Below are 9,363 nucleotides of genomic sequence, written 5' to 3'. Positions count from 1 at the left end.
GAGAAAATGAAGTATCTTTGCAAACTCCTAGCAAAACTTCTTTGTAAAACTGAGGTAAAATTCACATCACGTACAATTCACGATTTTGAACATCCACCATGCGCAGTTCAATGGCACTCAGCATATTCCCAACGTTGCAGAGCCTCATGCTATCTCGTCCCGTAACATTTTCATCACCCCCCGAGCGCACCTCATACCCTTTAAGCACTCACTCCCCGTTCATCCCCCCTCGAGGCCAGGCCCTTACAGACACTAGTCTGAATCCTGTCTTTATGGATTTGCCTGTTCTGGGTACTTCATATAAATGGAATCGTACGATATGTGATCTTTTGTGTCTGGCTTCTTTCATTTAGCATAATGTTTTTGAGGTCTATCCATATTGTTGCATGTAGCAGGGCTTCATTCCTTTTTATGGCTGAATAATGTTCCCTTGTAGGGAAATAACCACATTTTGTTGATCCATTCATCAGGTGATGGATATTTGGATTGCTTCCAACTTTGGGCTATTGTGAATAGTACTGCTATAAACTTTCATGTCCAAGTTTTTGTTTGAAAACCTGTCTTTAATTCTTTTGGGTACATACCCTGGAGTGGAACTGCTGGGTCATATGGTAACTCTATGTTTAACTTTTTAAGGAAATGCCAAATTGTTCTCCACCATGGCTGAACTGTTTTACATTCCCACTAGCAATGAATGAGGGTTCCAATTTCTCTACTTCCTCGACCACACTTACGTTCTGATCCTTTGATTGTAGCCATCCCAGTGGGTATGAAGTGATATGTTATTGTGTTTTTAATTTGCACGTCCCTAATGACTAATGATGTTGAGCATCTTTTCATGTGTGTGTTGGCCATTTGTATATCTTCTTTGGAGACATGTCCAGCAAAACTTTTGTTTTTAATTTTATTGAAGACCTCCCTTTCCCTTCCCTCCCTTTCACTCACTCCCTCAGCCCCTTCCTGCCTCCCTCTCCCCCTAGGACCATGACCACCAGCCTCCATCCTCCTCTTAATCCCCTCCCTGGTCCTTTCCCCTACTGCTCCAACTCCCATCTGAGGCACTCAGCTCCATCTCCTGAGAAACATATTTTAACTCTCATTTTTAGACTATCAATTTCTCTCCTCAAATCAACAGATTACCTTTTCCTTTCTCTATTCCTTCTCAAAGTTCTCTCCCCCAACCAAAGCCTCCACACTTAGGCATTTGCCCGCCCTTTACCCAGTGTCTGTGATTTCTACAGCAAAGAAGCCTCAGGAGTTCTTCCTCGTCAGTGAGTGAGAAAAAACCCACAGTGCTTATACTTTGATGTATTTTCCTTTACCCTCATCACATGTCTATGGAACATCCAGCTTTGAGGAGTGCGGTATTCTAGTACACCTTCTAACATAACCTGGCTACAGAAATGCTCACCAAGTAGCTGAATGAACAAACTTTGTCTATGAGGTTGGATAAAACCAGTTAAAAGTTGGAAGGAGTCAACTGATGTTCGTTCTATACTTGTTGAGCTATAATCCTTCATTAAATTATGACGTTGTTGGGACAATAATCTATTGACACCTTCTAATCCTAATAATTAAAGCATATCTTTTATATATAAAATAAAATTTAGATTGTATTGTCTGCAGCAGTAGTGCATACATCTAGTTTATCCAAAGAAGACATCAGTTCATTAGGTTGTAGGTTAGAAAAGAGGGGGGAAATGTCCAAAATATTTTCCTACTTATCCCATTGAGTTTTAGAATTTAGAAATTTTTCTTGGCCCTTGCCTCTTTAAAGAGAGACTCAATGTATTTGAAGGGCACTTACTAATCAGGAGGAAACAACTGTTTGGTCCCTCGAAAGACCCTTCCGTTTAGAGTCATTCTTGAGCCGGTATCACAGAGCAGACTCTGAAAACATCAGTAACAAGGTTCTACACTGAGCTCCTAGATGAGACGATGAATTTTAAAGAAACCCTCCCCGATATGGTGTTCACTCATTCATTCAGTCCACCGGCTCTATATGCCAGTCTCTGTTAGAACTAGAAAGGGCACAATAAAAAGAAAAAAATACCCTCTCTACCCTTCAAGCAGTTTGTTTGCTAGAAATCAGAAAAGAGGAGTGAAAGAGCTGGGCTTAGTGGAGGGGGGTTTCCAGTTCCACCTCCTGGCTTCAGAATAAGTTAAGAGTCAAGGTATGTGGGCTCTATCCCCCCATTACACTATGGGGTGGATGTTTCCCTTCTACAGATAAAATGGAAAGAGGTCAGCTGGTACTTGACGAACTGGACCACCAGTCCACTGATCTGTCCAAACTACTCTTCAGCCTGTTTCCCTGCGTTACATTGTGGCAGTTCAAAGTTTCCACCTGGCTCCCCAGGAGCGGCATCCAAACACCACACCTTTTCTGACGTTCCCCTCCCCCCATAAATCAAACCTGTGCTACATTTCATTCTGTGGGAACGCGGCTCCCCACTAGCAGCTGTGATACACTCTTCATGCTCCAAGTGGTAACATAATGTGATGTAGCAAGAAGAAGATGGGGACTGTGGTCCTCAGATTTCAGATTCAGTTCCAGTTTTGCTTCCAACTGGCAGAATGATCTTGAGCAAACCACTTCTGCTTTCTGAGTCTCGGTTTCCTCATTTGTAAAATGATGAGGTTGAAATGGTGATCCCAGAATTTCCTTCCAGCCTACCTTCTTTTCTGTGACTCTCACTTTGCATTTTATTCTCTTCAGTGGTGAGAATTTCAGTTGCTGTTTTTGGCACTCATGAGCCACATTCAGGGACTAAAGCTTGGTTACTTATTGCACTGACAAAAGAAATAGGCTCTGTGGAAAGCCAGGGGCTCCCATCCCAGGTGCAGGGTTCAGAAACTCAGCTGGGTATTGTGCCAAAGCCAGTTTCTATTCTGGGCATTTTCTACAGTGACACGTTCCGGCCACAAACGGACTGAAAGAAGAAAGTTGTAAGTTCCAACTAGCTAGTAGGAAAGACGGAGGATAGCATCCAGCTGCTCTGCCCTCTTCACCCCCATCCAACCACAGTCCTTCAAACCCTGTTAGAAAGACTTGGGGTGAATTGTTTTCATTTCCATTTCATTGGATTCTGTGACCCATCTCTCATATCTTTAATACAAATCCTTTTTATTTAGATAATGCTCTGAAGTTATGAAGGGCTTTCTCACACATTGTCTCAGTTGATACTAACTAGTTCTTCCCTAGATCTAAGACATTCTAAAACATTTGTTTTGGAACAGACCTCAGAAGGCTAAAGCTAAGGGGAGACCCAGCACACAAACGGCAAGAAATTCAGGATCACTTTTTCACTATTCAGTGGGATTTGGCCTCAACTTTTTCAAACAAAGAATGAGAAGTTTAGGTCAAAGATTTTTCCTCCTCAAAAGCTCTACTGGTTTTATCTCTAAACATATTCCTCTCTCAAAAATACTACATCTTAAGTTTTCAAAAATAAGGTTAAAAGTTCCCTCTAAAGCAGTGATTCTCAAACTTGTAATTAAAGTTTTACATTTTAGTTACCAGGAAATATTAAAAAGTTACTAACATACTAATGTCTGGGTTTCACCCTCCTGAGGTTCTGATTTAATTACTCTGGAGTGTGGTCTGGGCTTCTGGAGTTTTCAAAGCACCCCAGGCAATTGTAATGTGTAGCCAATGTGGAAAGCACTGCTCTGGTTTCCACCTTGGGTCCTGTGGGATTTTCATAGGCAAACCCTTTAACATGGAGTTTTTTCCTTCCCTCTCAAACTTTCCCAAATGGACATCCAAAAGGGCTTTCCCAGCAGTCAGACTCTTCTATGTTTCTCTGTGGTCTCTACTTACTCTCATACTAGCCAACAGCACTACCTTCTCCCGACGTGTTGTAAAGACACATGAGATGAACGTTGAAATGGGACTAGAGGGTCTTGTTATTAACAGAGAAATACAGACTATAAAATTGCTTAGTACCTTCTTACTAAAAAAAAGACATCTTTATCCTTTGATAGAGGCTAAAGACAAGCAAAGTAAATAGGGAGGTGTTCCAAGGGCAAACATGTCTTTGCTATGACAGAAGGATTTACACATAACAAAGCTCCAAGGGTTTCAGAGGCACTCCCTTACTGACTTCACCAGTGGGCACCGTCAGTTTCCAAACGTCATTGCAAGTAAGTGATGTGTGCATTCATCTTACATTAATCACTTAGTTTAGCACTCAAATAAACGCCAGCATTTCACCAAAGAAATAGCAAAATCACAGAAACTGGGACATAATTATAGTTGGTATAATGTTCTACAATGATGCCTTGATCTTATCATCCTAGGATTAAGCCTGATTAATCAGTACACTGAGAACCAAATGAGGGATTTTTGCTCTGTCACTGACCCAGCCTGGATAATGGGAGAAACAGGAAAACCACCTGCTCCAGCATGAGTAATAAGGACAAGGCGGGGTTTCAGAATACAAGTCCTACATCTTGGGATCAGATAATAATCCTCAAGACTAGTACTTTAAACTCTTTCTATTCATTCACCCAACAAAATGTTTTTATTGTGAAACATTTGTTAGAAATCTCTGTATAAAAAGAAAAATCAGAAAAGGTCCCTGACTTCAAGAAACTCACAGTCTACCGGAGGAAAAACACAAGTACTCGCAGTCCTACTTAAAGTCCTTTGTTCAAACCCAGACTGTGAATTCTGATTCTGATTCTGGCCTCTCTAATCCAGCACCTCTGCCTGCAGCCTGACCCACCTGCTCCATGAGGAGGGACAACCTGACCTGGGTGAGTCTGTCCTCATGGGCCTCTCCAGTGACAGGTAGACGCAGGCTGGGCTCTCTGTCCTGTTTGGGGCCGCCTATCTGCTGACCCTGCTGGGCAACGGACTCATCATCCTCCTGATCAGCTGGACGCCCGCCTCCACCCGTCCATGTACTTCTTCCTCGGCAACCTCTCCATTGTGGGGTTCCCCAGATGCGGGTGCACTTCCTCCTGGAGACGAAGACCATCTCCTTTACTCAATGTGGGGCCCAGCTCTTCCTCTCCCTGGCTCTGGAGGGGACTGAGTTCCCGCTGCTGATAGCAATAGCCTATGACCATTATATGGTGGGTGACCCCCTGCACTACATGGCAGCAGTCAGCCCGAGGCTGATGGTGGTCTCTTGGCTTGCGGGCATGGCTAATTTTGTAGTGGAGATGGCAATCACCATGCACCTGCCCAGCTGTGGGCACCATGCGCTGAATCATGTTGCCTGTGTGGATGTCACACACACTAGGGTGTCCTGGTGGACTCTAGTGGAGTTGTGTTGCTGGTGCCTGGAGCTGAATGCTGGGTAGGAATTCAGTTGTAGAAACCGAGAAATACAGAAGAACTCAGAAACAGAAATACGAGGGTTTCCCCTGAGAACAAAGAAGCTTGTACTAAGGGATAAAGTGTTTCTGCAACTGTATACACACAAGTACATGTGTGTGTGAAAGATATACTCTTTGTTTTTGAAGGTATTGACAAATAATGACTTAAGCTCTGGAATCTTCTTTGTAACTCTGCTTTTCTCCACCGAAATTCAAAAGCAGTTTACACCAATCAGAAATGTTAAATATTTGTTGACTGAGTGAACATCAGAATAATTCCCACAACCACTTTCATCATTGTCCTAAATGTCAACTTCACCATCTAGTCAATCAGTCAAATAGCACACTGAATGAACCTCTCTTCTGTGCTCACCCTGACTCCTTTCATCACCACAGTTATCATCATAACTCCCTCCTAGTGCTGAGAGCATCAAGGTGCCCCGGAAAAAATGCAGGACTTGGAAAGAAATATCAATCAGTAAACACATTTGTATCAAGCTCCACTGTGTTCAATACACCATGCCAGGTGCTGCAAGAGACACACCGAGTCTAATATGAGGTCCTTGCCCATAACCCGGGGATTACTTGGAAAGATAAGAGATAAATACCAAAAAAGAAATTGCAACATAATCCAGCAATGGAAAAGTATAATTAGGCAACATCTGGTTAATTGCCAAATATGAGATAGAAATTAAAAGCCCATGGGATTCACAAAATTCCCCCATGAAGGGGAAAAAACTGGGTGGTTTGCAAAGGAATTGAAGGGGAAGGAAAAATTAAAATGGCTACAGAAAATGGTAGAACTTGGAGAGATGAGGGAATAGAGAGAGAGAGGTTTATTCTTGGCTCATGGGGGAATGACATAAGCCAGGTGAGGAGACAGAAAATACCAAGGTCTGTCTGGGAAAGAGTGAGCAAACCGGTTTGGTTAGCGCAAAGATTTCATTTTGAGGAGTCCTGCGGAGGAGGTAAGGCTGGAAAGTGGGGATGGTATGCATAGTAGGGCTTTGAAAACAAGGCCATGGAATTTGCATTAGAGGCAATAACAAGTTAGCACAGTTTCTGATGTGGGAAATAGCACATCTAATATATGATGTTCTAGAAGTTATCCTCTTCTTCTCCACCAGGACTGTTAGACTAATTGAGACAAAAATAAATAGGACAAAACTTTTTTCTTCTTTTAGTCCAAAAAACTCTCTATTTCATGCTTCACTAGTGGGAGTAAGTGAATCAACTATTTATAATTCAACTTCCTCTAGTTAGGGCAAACTTCATAGACCAGGCAGAGTTTAAGGTAAGGTTGAAAGACCAAGAATTGGGAAGCTAGTGGATATAGACCAGAAGTTATTTAGAATACAGGGAAATGTTAGAAGTAAAAATGAATGATCAGATCTTGAAATTGAGAATTGAACAGAGGGTATAACTATAGATAAAGCACCTTCTATTTTCCTTTTTTTTAATTGAGAAGATAACCATGCCATCTGAGTAACATCTGAAGACCAAGCAAAAATAAGCAGAGCTTACCTGGTGTTTAAGTGTTAGCTCTGATATGAGCCTGTTTTTCTGTCCTATGTCACATCTCGAGCAGCAACACCCTGGTTACATAGGCCCCACCCCTGTCAGGAGGGATTTGGAGTTTGCTTTTCTAATGCAGGTTCACAAAATGAGTCTGAGTCTCACCAAGGCACTAGCCTGGGAAAGCCTTCAAATTTATACTTTTAATGGAGAATAAATAAGTGCATGAAGCCCAGGAGACAAAGCTCAGGGTCCAAGATGGGAACAAGATTAGGAGAGCATTTTACAATCACTTAGAGACAAGGCAGGGAGCAAACAGGTGTGACGCAACATGGATCTGAACACACCTGGGAATTCCCATGACAGAGGTTCCCTGACTGCAGAACCTCCCTGCTCCTCAGGCACAAATCCAATCTCTTCTACCCAGAACAAAATCTCCCCTACAGCATTCTCTGCTTCACACAATCGAGACCAGGAACACCACTGGAGAGCAGGGCTTATTAGCCTGGAGCTCACTGACAGGTTTGGGGTCTATGACCCCTCTGGAATTGTGTGCTAAAGTGGTATCTCATCCAATTTTTATCACTTCCTGAGGAAGTCCTTCTGCTAGTGGCCCTCCCCCACCCCAGCTCTCTGCCTCGTCCTCCTGTTACACAGACTCAAAGGCCTCCATGCTTTCCCATCCTCACACTTGTCCCAGTTTGTAACGACATGCTCACTTGTATGACTAGACACTTTATTCCTGACTCCCCACAAGGCTGTAAATTCCATGGCAGTAGAAGCGTTTTCTGTGATACTACTTTATCCCCAGCTCAGGGCGTTGTCTACATGTAAGCACTCAAAAAATATTTGCTAACCGAATACATTCTCAAACAATCTGTGGCCCCCACAAAAGGTTAACACGTCCCGATTTATATACTGGTTTGTATTAATGTGTTTTTAAATTCTGGAAAATGTGTTTTATAAAACCTTTACTAGACAGCTGTGATATTTGCCACTGATTGATAAGATGGGGGTTTTAGATAAGCTTCCCTGACGGTACAGAACTGGACTTACCATTAAAAAATACTGCCCAAAGAGAGCATGTGGTCCAGTGTCCATCAGTCAAGCTGGTTTCCCACTGATATAATCTGATTTCTCTAATACATTTTCTTAGTTTTTTCATTTCTTTCTTCAATATAACAGCGTAACATAGCAACCTTACAAAATACAATATAGAATTTAGTTTAAAGATAATAGCTACATAATGTTAAGTAACACTCTTATTATTCCTATCATAATTTCACCTTTTCCCCTTTATTTCTTCAAAGGAAAAAACAAAACAAAAAACAACTCCTAGCTTTTTTCACTTCCCTCAGCTGATGTCAAAATGCTACTTAAGTAAATTATTCTCTCAGCCACACCCTCTAGTGAACTTCCAATATCCTTCTTTAGCATCAGACTTCCTTCTCAGTGATTTCTTATCCACAAGTGGTTTTCCTTTATCTCAGTCACACTTAGTATATTTGCCCTGTTTGGCAATTCAAAAAATTGAAAAACACAGGAGTCTGAGAAAGAAAAAGAAAAACTGGTCTTTCCTGTGGCTAGAAAAGTCCTTGCCACACCCTAGTTCCCCTACTCTCTTCATACTGACTCAGATACAGAAAATAATTTGAAAAAATAGATAATATTAACTATGCATTATTATAATACTATTAACAAGTTATGGTGAGTACTACTTATATGTCATGCACATATATTACACATTTCAACCTTTGCCAATTATTCTAAGACAGTTACTATTACCAAATTTAATATACCAGGAAACTAAGGCATAAAGGGTTAACTATACCTAGGAATTCACATCACAAAAAATGCAGAAGATCTATATTTTAAAAAATTAAAACACTACTGAAAGTAATAAAAGAAATCTTGAACAAATGGAAATGCAGACCATATTCTTGAATAGAAGACTCAATATTGTGGATGTGTATGTCTCCTTATGGTAAATTATATGTTGAATAGGATCAACTTTATATAACAAAAAAGAAATTTTTGTTTGAGACCAGACACTATTATTTTAAAAATAATAGCCAAGAAATTTCTGAAAAAGAAGATTAATGAAGAAAGACTAGTGTACTAGTCATCCGAACATCATAAACCTCCAGTAGGCAAAACGCCATGGCAGTGGCACATGATTACACCAAGGCAGTGAAACAGAATAGAAAGGCCGGAAATAAACCAATATATACAGGAATTGAGTAATGAGAAAAGGTAGCATTTTAAATTAGTGAAGAAAAAGATCAATAAATAGTGTTAGGGAAACAAGCTAATAATCTGGAAAAAAAAGTAAAATTTATCTATACATGATAATTTATATAAAAGTAAATTCCATAGCGGTCAAATATTTTTAAAATGATAGCATAAAAGTGCTAAAAGAAACCAAAAGGCAGTTTTTGTATGACATCAATGTGAGGAATGCCTTCTGAGACAAAAATCTCAACAGTTACTAAAATTGTTTTGGATAAAAAAACTCTGTGT

At 40.8% G+C, this 9,363-nt stretch overlaps 1 pseudogene; it reads left to right on the top strand.

Annotated features, from left to right (window-relative positions):
* Positions 1-4,737: 4,737 nt before the first annotated feature.
* On the top strand, positions 4,738-5,313 carry LOC136127969 (olfactory receptor 2F2-like; annotated as a pseudogene).
* The last annotated feature ends 4,050 nt before the right edge of the window (positions 5,314-9,363 follow it).

The sequence above is a fragment of the Phocoena phocoena genome, chromosome 9 (genome assembly GCF_963924675.1).
Source record: "Phocoena phocoena chromosome 9, mPhoPho1.1, whole genome shotgun sequence".
Taxonomy (NCBI): Eukaryota; Metazoa; Chordata; class Mammalia; order Artiodactyla; family Phocoenidae; genus Phocoena; species Phocoena phocoena.
Note: the sequence above shows the minus strand (reverse complement) of the source record. Positions and strands in the feature narration are given on the sequence as shown.